Source organism: Ranitomeya imitator, chromosome 3, assembly GCF_032444005.1.
Source record: "Ranitomeya imitator isolate aRanImi1 chromosome 3, aRanImi1.pri, whole genome shotgun sequence".
NCBI lineage: Eukaryota > Metazoa > Chordata > Amphibia > Anura > Dendrobatidae > Ranitomeya > Ranitomeya imitator.
This window is the reverse complement of record NC_091284.1, coordinates 381,224,827-381,235,475: the sequence shown is the minus strand read 5'-3', so window position 1 is coordinate 381,235,475 and position 10,649 is coordinate 381,224,827. Positions and strand designations below refer to the sequence as shown.

At 41.6% G+C, this 10,649-nt stretch overlaps 1 protein-coding gene across 3 annotated transcripts in view; it reads left to right on the top strand.

Moving 5' to 3' along the window:
• Positions 1–304: 304 nt before the first annotated feature.
• LOC138670009 (gap junction alpha-4 protein-like) overlaps positions 305–10,649 on the top strand; it is a 32,109-nt gene continuing 21,764 nt past the window's right edge. For all 3 annotated transcript variants that reach the window (XM_069756967.1, XM_069756970.1, XM_069756969.1), the window contains exons 1-2: positions 305–407; positions 1,111–1,217. The gene's annotated coding sequence lies outside the window, so the exon portion shown is untranslated. The remainder of the gene's footprint in view (positions 408–1,110; positions 1,218–10,649) is intronic.

Here is a 10,649-nt window from a genome sequence, read left to right as displayed (position 1 = left end):
GTGAATCCTCATAGAGCAAGATTCATAACTGCTACATGAATGGTAGGTGTATAATAATCACTACAGTATAGGGTTTGTCATATACATTTTAAGTATTTACGCACACATATATACAGTAAATATTTTCTATCATGTTATGTTTTTATTCTGGTATATTTTACATTTTAATATATAATTGTATTTGTTTAAAATAAATTATTCATTTGACATTGCACAAAGCTTACAGACAATGAGTTAAAATAAGTTGCATCATGTCCAGCCCTTTTATCCCTGCTCCTCCTCTCGGCATCCTGCTCTCAAAAATCTTCTACCATCCCATCACTGAATCTGTGTACCATTCGAAATTATCTGTCGGATTCCCTCACAGTGTACGCTCTACTTTACAGCTATCAAACACCGTGCTTACGGTAAGTCCTATACCACTGCCCACTAACTAGACTTGCTGTTTGCTCTGCTTACCAAAGAACATTTCAAGAGTACGAAATGCTAATCCAGGAAGTCTGCACTTTTTTTTACTGTAGCTGTCTATGTCACGTCTGAACCAAATGGATGTATTCATAGAGTAATGCAACAGCTTCTAATAATTAAAAAGCCACTGGGGTTTATGAATTGTTTACATAGTAATAATCTCTACACTGATGAAATCAAAAACTTGACTTGAAACTTGTCTGAAATGGTCTCGTAAAAACTTAGTATTAAAATACATTTTTTTTAATATATAAACTGTACTAAAAAATATTTAAAAGAAAGGAACATTTTCAATACATTGTTCCGAACCAGTAGTTTGGTGGGATACATTTCTTGCGATAAACTAAAGTTTTTGTTAAATTAGATATAAGAACCTGTTTATAGTGAAAACGTCTTCTATAGTATTGAATGTTTATCTACAATTTTTTGGCCTATTAATTGAACAAATGGCATAAATCAGAGCAATGAAACAATAACTAGCATTATTACAATTAGAATGAGTCAATATCATGAAACTGTGACGAGTTACCAAATTGGTAGTAAGAAGTATCAAACCCGTAAGATCATTTTTGCTCAAGATTTGTTCAGCTAATGTGCGGTTAAGCTACTTGAAGACTTGGCTGTTCCCTTGGATTGTTTCAGGGCATCTCTGGATAATGTCTTCATCGTAACGGCGGTAAGATTACTGACAAGTACAAAGCCTGATATAGACATGTCGGACACCTAGCCACCAGCTTTCTATTCTCAAGGTAAGAGGAAAAGTTCAGTGCTCTAAAGTTAAGTTATGTTTTTATATAATAACGTTATACTTCCAAATCATTGAAAAAATGTCAACTAACGCCCATAAAGCATACCTGAAAATTTAAAGTATTAAAAAATGTTTACATTTCCGAACATTAAGCAGATGGCAAGATGCAGGAAGAAATGTTGACACCTACATTGACATATTCAGTGCCTTGTTCCGCGCTTAGTGTCTAGTTGTAGGTTTTTGCCGCAAGGAAACTTTCCTCCATAATGATATCATTTATATTCCTGGATTCAAGGATTTGGATTCCTGGACCACGGTGTGAATTACTGGTATGATGGACTCCTCGCCAGAGACGGACTACACCTCAACAAACCTGGGAAACACACATTCGCCAGAAGACTCGCTACACTCATCAGGAGGGCGTTAAACTAGAAGAAGAGGGGACGGGAAGAAAAACATTAGACTCGAACAAAGACGACCCAGGAAAACATACTCAGAAGGGAGGTAAGAACATTTCTAAAACAATCCACAGTGAGGAGATTGGAACAAAACAAAATCCTCTAAACTGCATGCTCGCAAATGCCAGAAGCCTGACAAACAAGATGGAAGAACTAGAAGCAGAAATATCTACAGGTAACTTTGACATAGTGGGAATAACCGAGACATGGTTAGATGAAAGCTATGACTGGGCAGTTAACTTACAGGGTTACAGTCTGTTTAGAAAGGATCGTAAAAATCGGAGAGGAGGAGGGGTTTGTCTCTATGTAAAATCTTGTCTAAAGTCCACTTTAAGGGAGGATATTAGCGAAGGGAATGAGGATGTCGAGTCCATATGGGTTGAAATTCATGGAGGGAAAAATGGTAACAAAATTCTCATTGGGGTCTGTTACAAACCCCCAAATATAACAGAAAGCATGGAAAGTCTACTTCTAAAGCAGATAGATGAAGCTGCAACCCATAATGAGGTCCTGGTTATGGGGGACTTTAACTACCCGGATATTAACTGGGAAACAGAAACCTGTGAAACCCATAAAGGCAACAGGTTTCTGCTAATAACCAAGAAAAATTATCTTTCACAATTGGTGCAGAATCCAACCAGAGGAGCAGCACTTTTAGACCTAATACTATCTAATAGACCTGACAGAATAACAAATCTGCAGGTGGTTGGGCATTTAGGAAATAGCGACCACAATATTGTGCAGTTTCACCTGTCTTTCACTAGGGGGACTTGTCAGGGAGTCACAAAAACATTGAACTTTAGGAAGGCAAAGTTTGAACAGCTTAGAGATGCCCTTAATCTGGTAGACTGGGACAATATCCTCAGAAATGAGAATACAGATAATAAATGGGAAATGTTTAAGAACATCCTAAATAGGCAGTGTAAGCGGTTTATACCTTGTGGGAATAAAAGGACTAGAAATAGGAAAAACCCAATGTGGCTAAACAAAGAAGTAAGACAGGCAATTAACAGTAAAAAGAAAGCATTTGCACTACTAAAGCAGGATGGCACCATTGAAGCTCTAAAAAACTATAGGGAGAAAAATACTTTATCTAAAAAACTAATTAAAGTTGCCAAAAAGGAAACAGAGAAGCACATTGCTAAGGAGAGTAAAACTAATCCCAAACTGTTCTTCAACTATATCAATAGTAAAAGAATAAAAACTGAAAATGTAGGCCCCTTAAAAAATAGTGAGGAAAGAATGGTTGTAGATGACGAGGAAAAAGCTAACATATTAAACACCTTCTTCTCCACGGTATTCACGGTGGAAAATGAAATGCTAGGTGAAATCCCAAGAAACAATGAAAACCCTATATTAAGGGTCACCAATCTAACCCAAGAAGAGGTGCGAAACCGGCTAAATAAGATTAAAATAGATAAATCTCCGGGTCCGGATGGCATACACCCACGAGTACTAAGAGAACTAAGTAATGTAATAGATAAACCATTATTTCTTATTTTTAGTGACTCTATAGCGACAGGGTCTGTTCCGCAGGACTGGCGCATAGCAAATGTGGTGCCAATATTCAAAAAGGGCTCTAAAAGTGAACCTGGAAATTATAGGCCAGTAAGTCTAACCTCTATTGTTGGTAAAATATTTGAAGGGTTTCTGAGGGATGTTATTCTGGATTATCTCAATGAGAATAACTGTTTAACTCCATATCAGCATGGGTTTATGAGAAATCGCTCCTGTCAAACCAATCTAATCAGTTTTTATGAAGAGGTAAGCTATAGACTGGACCACGGTGAGTCATTGGACGTGGTATATCTCGATTTTTCCAAAGCGTTTGATACCGTGCCGCACAAGAGGTTGGTACACAAAATGAGAATGCTTGGTCTGGGGGAAAATGTGTGTAAATGGGTTAGTAACTGGCTTAGTGATAGAAAGCAGAGGGTGGTTATAAATGGTATAGTCTCTAACTGGGTCGCTGTGACCAGTGGGGTACCGCAGGGGTCAGTATTGGGACCTGTTCTCTTCAACATATTCATTAATGATCTGGTAGAAGGTTTACACAGTAAAATATCGATATTTGCAGATGATACAAAACTATGTAAAGCAGTTAATACAAGAGAAGATAGTATTCTGCTACAGATGGATCTGGATAAGTTGGAAACTTGGGCTGAAAGGTGGCAGATGAGGTTTAACAATGATAAATGTAAGGTTATACACATGGGAAGAAGGAATCAATGTCACCATTACACACTGAATGGGAAACCACTGGGTAAATCTGACAGGGAGAAGGACTTGGGGATCCTAGTTAATGATAAACTTACCTGGAGCAGCCAGTGCCAGGCAGCAGCTGCCAAGGCAAACAGGATCATGGGGTGCATTAAAAGAGGTCTGGATACACATGATGAGAGCATTATACTGCCTCTGTACAAATCCCTAGTTAGACCGCACATGGAGTACTGTGTCCAGTTTTGGGCACCGGTGCTCAGGAAGGATATAATGGAACTAGAGAGAGCACAAAGGAGGGCAACAAAATTAATAAAGGGGATGGGAGAACTACAATACCCAGATAGATTAGCGAAATTAGGATTATTTAGTCTAGAAAAAAGACGACTGAGGGGCGATCTAATAACCATGTATAAGTATATAAGGGGACAATACAAATATCTCGCTGAGGATCTGTTTATACCAAGGAAGGTGACGGGCACAAGGGGGCATTATTTGCGTCTGGAGGAGAGAAGGTTTTTCCACCAACATAGAAGAGGATTCTTTACTGTTAGGGCAGTGAGAATCTGGAATTGCTTGCCTGAGGAGGTGGTGATGGCGAACTCAGTCGAGGGGTTCAAGAGAGGCCTGGATGTCTTCCTGGAGCAGAACAATATTGTATCATACAATTAGGTTCTGTAGAAGGACGTAGATCTGGGTATTTATTATGATGGAATATAGGCTGAACTGGATGGACAAATGTCTTTTTTCGGCCTTACTAACTATGTTACTATGTTACTATGTTACTATATCTTGTGTGTTAGATTAAAAAATCATAATTCCCTTAGTCTGAAACATTGGTGCAGGGTCTTCATAAATAAGGTCCTTAACCTTACTTACACCTATTTATAGAATAATTATATTAATAAAACTGCCCCAATATCATTTATTAATGGGAATATGTTTTATTTGCTTCCTTAATATGTAAGCAAAGCTTTTCTCTCTGTAAGATGCTTATCAAACAAAGGGAGGTTTTGGGTGAACAGTGAACAATTGGAAACCCCTTGAGACTACAAAAATAAAATTGGCAAATGCAGTTCTGAGCAAAACATTGTACAAAGGGTTTGTTACTTCCTTTTCTCCATACACTGATTTCAATGTGGCATTGAGCTGTGAAGAATCATTGTCCAAATTTGTTCTATATGCTATATGCCTATCTAGATGCTGATTGCGTCCAAGAATGATTACATAATAGTTATAAAGTCTATTTAAATGTTTATGTCACTAAAGTTGTTTCTCTGATTATGTATCATTGGAAATGGAAAACTAAAAAATAGGAGTCCATAATTAGCTGTTTTTGGTCACATGTCTAAGCTCCTGTAGAACTTCTTTTTTTGAAGAGGATGTATTTCACTTCAGTCATTGTAAATTTTCTTCAAAACACGGTTTTACAAGCAGTTGTATGAGTTACAGTGTCATCCGGTGTGATCCCCACATATTGCCACCATAAGGTGCCAGTTACAATTTGCCCTTCCATACATAGCCAATTGCTAACCATAATGTTCTTATTATGCTAACCATACAATTTAATGTCACAATATGCTACTACACACAATTCTAGCCATTGTGGTCTCTCCAAAGTGAGCCACAGTATGTTTGGTGACTTAGACGCTCACTGATCTGACAATCATCCACCATCTCATCAGATGAATTAGGAAAAGCCTAGAAAAAAATAGATATTTAACTTTATAAGGGCTTTTTAAGAAGAATATTAAAGGGAACCTGTCACCTCAAATTGGCGCTTGTGTGTGCCTTGTTTTACTCATGTTTATTGTACTTGTCTATATTTGCCCCATTCACATGTAAAGCGCCATGGAATAAATGGCGCTATAAAAATGAATAATAATAATAATAATATGTAAATGCCTTTTTTCCATTCCAGTGGGCGGCCTTTCGTCTTCATTGCTCTACCCCATCTGTCCCTGTTGTCCGCAATATGTTTGTGAATTAGAGCACTTGTCCTCTATAGTTCACGCTTGCGCAATGCAATCTTCGCTTGTGCACACGCAGTATGCTTTGCCCAACTGTGGGCAAAGCCGAAAAGCATTACTGTGCATGCGCCCGCGCACTATATCCCGGAAGTATGTCGCTGTGTTCTGAGACATAGTGTGCGGGCGCATGTGCAGTAATGCTTTTCAGCTTTGCCCGCAGTTGGGCAAAGCATACTGCGTGTGTGCGAGCGAAGATTACATTGCGCACACGCGAACTATGGAGGACAAGTACTCTAATTCACAAACATATTGCGGACAACAGGGATGAATGGGTGGAGAAATTTAGACGAAACGCCACCCATCAGGCCGGAAAAAAGGCATTTACATATCCCGCCAATTTGAAGTGACAGGTTCCCTTCAACGTAATTGTATGTGATCAAGCAAACTCCTCATAAATCCAAGAGGACGCAACAGGAGACAAAGTCAGTTTTCATTCTAGAGATAAAACATTGATGGCATAGTTCTGCTAATAAATCAGACATTGAAAGGAATGATACATATAAATTAGAGATCAACTTATTTCCGTTGTTTGTCTACATCATTATTAAAACTTCTTAAAAAACAACCTTGTTAGAGATCCAGCAAAGAAAACCAAGGTTAATGTCCTGCTGAACTGTTCCATTTGAGGCTAGAGAATGACTTAGAACAGGGTCCTCTCCCCTCTGTACCAGTCTGTCACTGTAAATGTGTTTACTGTTGTTAACGATATCTATAACCCTGTATGTAACCCCTTTCTCATGTACAGCACCATGGAATTAATGGTGCCATATAAATAAATAATAATAATAACTTAGTTACGGTGGCAAAGCATACTATACAATCATACTATCCTACTAATTAGGCCTGGCTCTCAGTTGCGTACGATACGAGTGCAATCCTGAAAACTCGCTTGTCAGGGGGATACATCATATAGTTCTTTCAAGACATTCGCACTAGCTCAATATTTATATTCCCTATTCTGTAGTAGTTACTGTGCAGTAACAAAGCACATGTATGGTTGTGCCATCCTCACTGCAACGGGTGTACATGGGACTGTCACCCCAAAGTGCAAAGTCAGCCACTTAAACATTTATAGAGGGAATTTAACATACATTTTAGTGATGTAGTTGCCAAAAAAATACCTCTTATTCCATATGCCAATGTGGGTGCTTTGGTCAGGGCCGGCTCCAGGTTTTTGTGGGCCCTGTGTGAAAGTCTCAGTGGGCCCTTTTAACAAATACCACGATTCGTGATGCACAGATATGGCAGAGAAATATAGGTATAGTATGATGCTAAAGATTTCACTTACTTCTTACATTACATGAGTGATATCTATTGTAAATTCTACAGCTGCTCAGAAACTGGCAAATCCTCACAGCGCACGTGCTGGGGCGATTGAAAAGTCAGTAGTCAGGGTGACTGCAGACTTATCATTTTAGACTGAACAGTATAGACCTCTATACAGTATTATGGGCACCACATAGTCCACCATACAGTATTATGGACACCACATAGTCCACCATACAGTATTATGGACACCGCAAGGAACTCCATACAATATTATGGGCACCGCATAGTCCTCCATACAGTATTATGGGCACCACATAGTCCTCCATACAAGAATATGAGCACCACATAGTCCTCCATACAATATTATGAGCACCACATAGTCCTCCATACAGTATTCTGAATGTTGGATTCTTTTTAACCTATCTGGACAACACCTTTCCCTTTTAATGGAATTAAATTAAAATAGAATTTTATTCATATTCAGCCTATGGTGAGTGCAGACATGTTCTGATATCCAGCTTCTGACACTCTCTGGTTACCGCTTGTTACACTCACAAGTGTAACAAACAAATGGCTTCAGAGAGAATCCAAAATTCAGACCACATCTGATGCTCTCCATCTCCTGTCAATATGTGCCTGTTGTTCACAACACCCAGAAGTGTAGTGAGCAGCTTCAGAGAGGAGCCAACAGCTGCACCAACACTGTGAGCACCCCACTGGGCTCCCCAAATGTCAGTGCCCACACGCAGTAAATAGGATTTGGGCTTAGCTAGCTCTTGCTTTCTCACAGCAAGCGCTACCTAAATTCAAATCCGTGTTCCTGTGTGTGCGCACTGTCAATGCTCAAGCACAGTATCAATGTGGGTGCGGGCATGCTCTTATATCCGGCTCCTGCCACACTGTGGCTGCCACTTACTGTACCCAGAAGTGTATTCAGTGGCTTCAGAGATCCAAAAGATCATAGTTTGCCCATGGCCGCTCTGACGCTGTTTGCTCCCTGCTGGGCTCCCCCAGTGTCAGTGCACACATGCAAGAACAGTGAGTTGAGTTTAGGCAGATCTCGCTTTCTTATCAAATTCGGAGACTGTGCTAAATATTCAGATAGGAGGGCATAATAGTGCACCAAGTCATTGGCCATGCAGCGGGTGCACAGAAGCACCCTCATTTGCAGATTAAAATGAACTTTTCAGTAGTTAAACCACTAAAATGTATAATACTAGAATGATATTTAAAGGGGCTATGTTCCCTATATAAATGGTTGTATAGCTAAATTTCCATTTTAAGGGTGACAGACACTTTTTCATGTACAGTACGCTACAGCTTTTGGCTTTGATTGTGGTGCTTGTTCTAAAAGCATGTAACAAAGCTTATGGTTTAGCAGAACACGATAAAAACTGAGATTTGTCTTTCCTTTCTGTGATCGCAAAGTTCTCATTCAGGAAGGATATGATGTATTTATACAGGTTTCAGAGCTGACTCGTTAAAAACAAAAGCTCCATAAATAATAGGGAGGAACTGACACTTAGCAGTACCACAAATTGTGCTTCTTTTTGCCTTTCCAAAAACATTTTTCCCAGCAGGGTTTAATAAAGGGAAATTCTTGTATATACAATTATTTATCAGATTGTGATTATTGTGCATGAACAGATGAAAAAATATACAGCTTTCAGGAGTAAGGCTATGTGCACACTTTGCAGATTCCACTGCGGATTTTTCCGCAGTGGAATTTCAAAATCCGCAGTGAAAACCCGTCGCGGTTTTTACTGCAGATTTATCGCGACTTTACTGTGGTTTCTTCTGCGGATTTTCATCTGCAGTTTCCTATTGGAGCAGGTGAAAATCCGCAGAAAAGAAGTGACATGCTGCGGAATGTAAACCGCAGCGTTTCCGCGCGGTTTTTTCCACAACATGTGCACTGCATTTTTTGCTTCCCATAGGTTTACATTGTACTGTAAACTCATGGGAAACTGCTGCGGATTTTGCTGCGGATCCGCAGCGGTCAAATCCGCTGCGGATCCGCAGCAAAATCCGCAAAGTGTGAATATAGCCTATAGCTCCAAAGAAAATGCTCACCTAGGTTCATCATATACAGCTGGGGAAATAAGTATTTGACCTCTTGCTGATTTTGTAATTTTGCCCACTGACAAATACATGAACAGTCTACAATTTTAAGGGTAAATTAATTTTGACATTGAGAGATAGAATATCAAAAATAAAATCAAGAAAATCACAGTGTATAAATTATATAAATTTATTTGCATTTTGCAGTGAGAAATAAGTATTTGATCCCCTACCAACCATTAAGAGTTCTGGCTCCTACAGTCCAGAAAGGCCGTACTGGGCCCCTGGCCCTCAAGGGGTCACGGGGGATACAAAGCCTAGGGAGGTATGGGGCAATTTGGGGTTAAATTCGATGCAGGTAGATTTGAATGTGGGGGTGAGGGCGGGATCCGGAGGAGGTTGGGAAAACCAAGGAGGTGGAGCATAGAGTGGGTGTCAGAGAAACTGCCAATTTTGCAGCAGTAACTGCCGCACTCACCTCCCCTTCTTGAGAGCGTACGAAGCTCTGCAGCATTTTCAAGCATGGAGGTCGAGGCCTTGCTGCAAAGTCTGCGGGATGCAGCGGGCACACAGGGCACTGAATGGCTGCAGCAGTCGGTGAGCAGCCTTCTCAGCGAGGCGGTGACGGGATCGGCCCAGGTTCCTGCTGAGGGATGCCAGCCGCAGAGGTCCAGGCCTCCGGCCGGCCGCTGAGGTCCAGGCCTCCGGCGCGCCTGAGCCCTGAAGTCACCGCCTGGGCTCGGTGCCGTATCAGGAGCCCCTCTAGGCACCCTCCAGCTGCTGGCACAAACAGCGGTGCCGTGGTGACCCGCGGCAGAGCTGGGAAGAATCCGGCAACACGGCAGGGCCTGCGACAGGGGGAGGTGTCGGCCTCCCCTTCTTCTGAAGGTACTCGCAGGGTGTCCGGAGCAGGAGCGGCAGGCAGCACTGTCACAGGTGAGCCTGCTCGGCATGGAGGATCAGGCGGATCCAGGAGACAGGGGCCTTATCCCCAGGCCTCTCAGCGTGTGGCATACAGCGGGCGGCGATCGGCCGGCCCAGTCAGCAACGCTCTGCCTGGGACAGGGCAGGGATAATCAGGGCCGAACTCGTCCCAGCTGCACAGGCCTGGGCATGGTTTGGCGAGTCTGTCTGGCCATGATACCTTCAATGTACGCAGTGATTCTCAGCACGGACAACATTACGTTGGCCTAGGCACTGGGACAACGGCGGCGGCGGCAGCAGGGGCCCCTGCATTCACAGATGGGACGTCACAGGACAGCAGTTGGCTGTCTGTGTTTACTGGAGACCAGCGTGGAGGAAGTACGGGAGAGGAACCAATGCGTCAGGCTTCAGGATCTTTGGCTGCCGGGTCCACAGCGCTCGGGCAGCTAGGTGAGAATGATCCATTTTTCTCCT